The sequence below is a fragment of the Protopterus annectens genome, chromosome 9.part0 (assembly GCF_019279795.1).
Source record: "Protopterus annectens isolate FY-2018-M chromosome 9.part0, PAN1.0, whole genome shotgun sequence".
Lineage (NCBI taxonomy): Eukaryota > Metazoa > Chordata > Ceratodontiformes > Protopteridae > Protopterus > Protopterus annectens.
The window spans coordinates 550170342-550172302 of record NC_056743.1 but is presented as its reverse complement, the minus strand read 5'-3'; the positions used below and the strand labels follow the sequence as shown (position 1 = coordinate 550172302).

The following is a 1961-nucleotide window of genomic DNA, read 5'->3' as shown; positions in this document are numbered from 1 at the left end:
AAGTTTTGTTAGACATAATATTTTTTTTTTTTTTTTTTTTTTTTTAGTATATGCTATTCTGTGATCGTGGTAAGAAAACCGGATGGCCCAATACTTTATATAGCCTGTAGATCTCAGCGAATCGAGGACAAATCCAGAAATAGTCAGGGTCACTTTTTAAAACATTTGTACTATTAACTTAGTATGTGACAGACAAAGAGAATGTAAATTGATCCAGTATAACTGTAATTATTGTCATTTTTAATAAGTATAATTACCTTTTTTTCTCCAGAATTCACTAGTTATAGGAAGTTATAGTTATAGGAAGATTAAACAGGGATAGACCTTCTATTTAAGTAGAAATTGGGTACAGTTGAGAAGTGTGCTTTAGCCTAGTTATTTAGCCATAAGGATGGCAAGTTACAGATCATATGAAGTTACTAGGCTAATGGCCCTAGGGCCCTTACAAGTGTACAGACTTTTAGTGGAATACCTAGTTTAATTAATTATGTAATTCTGGACTCATGCTAGCAAATCAGTATCTCTAGAACTGCACAGAATAATCAAGGGATTTTTTTTTAATCAGTGTTAAACTATACATAAGTGTTTTAAAGATGATTTATTGCTTCTTAGTTTAGGGAGACATTAGAGCAATGATTAATGCAAGTATTTGCAGTGGCAAACTGGGGTAGGACATTGACGGTCCTAATATGGATTTGGCTTAGAACTGTCAACTCATTTTCGCGGGCTGAGAAATATCTTAATGCTATGGCTGGGCATGTGTGGTGTAAGAAGTGAGCGGCGGTGATGTTGGGAGCTTGTGAGTTTATTATTTTCTTAAGAGATACTTAATGTGGTTGCTTCGGCAGCACATATAGTAAAATTGGAACGATACAGATAGGATTAGCAGGGAACCTGCACAAGGATGACATGCAGATTCGTGAAGTTCCATATTTTAATCATACTCATGACATTGCTCAATAAATAGTACAACTAGGTATGGATGTACTCTCAATAAGATGGATAGTTGCATGGCTGACATATAGGACTTGGCAAGTAGCATACAGTTACTGAATAGGTGAAAGCCTTGGTTTCAATCAGGGTATCCCACAGGGCTTTGTCCTAGCCTTTTATTTGTTTAGATTACATTTAATTTTCATCTGATATACCAAAACTAAGCATATGTGGTTGGACAGGCATGAAGGAAAGTGATTAGTTAATACAGCATACAGTAAATGAAACTGCAGACTCAAGTAAGGACCAGGGTATGGGTAGATTCAGCTATGAGTTTTTCTAAATATCAACAAACCAGTTATAACATTGGAATGGAGGGGTTGATTGGCCCTTAAAGGCTTTGTCGTTGGAAGCTTTCATCAATGAGGTTTCTTAAAATGGGATTATGCTTGGACATTCTCTGGTAGCCCTCATAATGTATTTTCGGGAGTCATTAGGATAAGAGACGTCAAATTCATGAGCAAGGTGTCACCTAGCATTGTTTATTGTTAAGGAGTTAATGTGTACAGTGCTTATTATGTCTTTTATTTGCAGATGGGAAGCATCGAGGACCATCAGTTGGTGGATTGGTAAGCGCTCCTGAGCGGTGTTAGTTGTTAAGCCTAGTTTGTAAGTATTTAATTTCACGTCAGATTTGTAGCAGGGTACTGAAAGGTGACTTCATTTAACTTACAGGCAGGGTGAAGTAGGCTTGGCATTGTTCAAGGGTAGGTGGGGTGGTTATAAAGGGCAGAATTATGGCAACATGAGTTGGGTTATCTTTTCAGGGTATGGGAGTGGGATGTTATGTTTCTGGGTATAGGACTGGATGAATGGTTCAGCAGAGGATGTTGAGGCTTTGTGGGGAGTTTTATGATTGCAAGCTGGCTGGCATACAGACTGCATTGGTAAATTAAATTGCAAGAGAGTATGTAAAATTTGACTTCTTCTACTGCATATGGCAACTGTGAGTTAAACAGCCATTATCA

General features: G+C 37.4%; 1 non-coding gene across 1 annotated transcript; it reads left to right on the top strand.

The window, feature by feature from the left end:
- Nucleotides 1-832: 832 nt before the first annotated feature.
- On the top strand, nt 833-939 carry LOC122812497. The gene has a single exon (XR_006366483.1). It is a non-coding gene; the product is annotated as a U6 spliceosomal RNA (small nuclear RNA).
- Nucleotides 940-1961: the final 1022 nt, after the last annotated feature.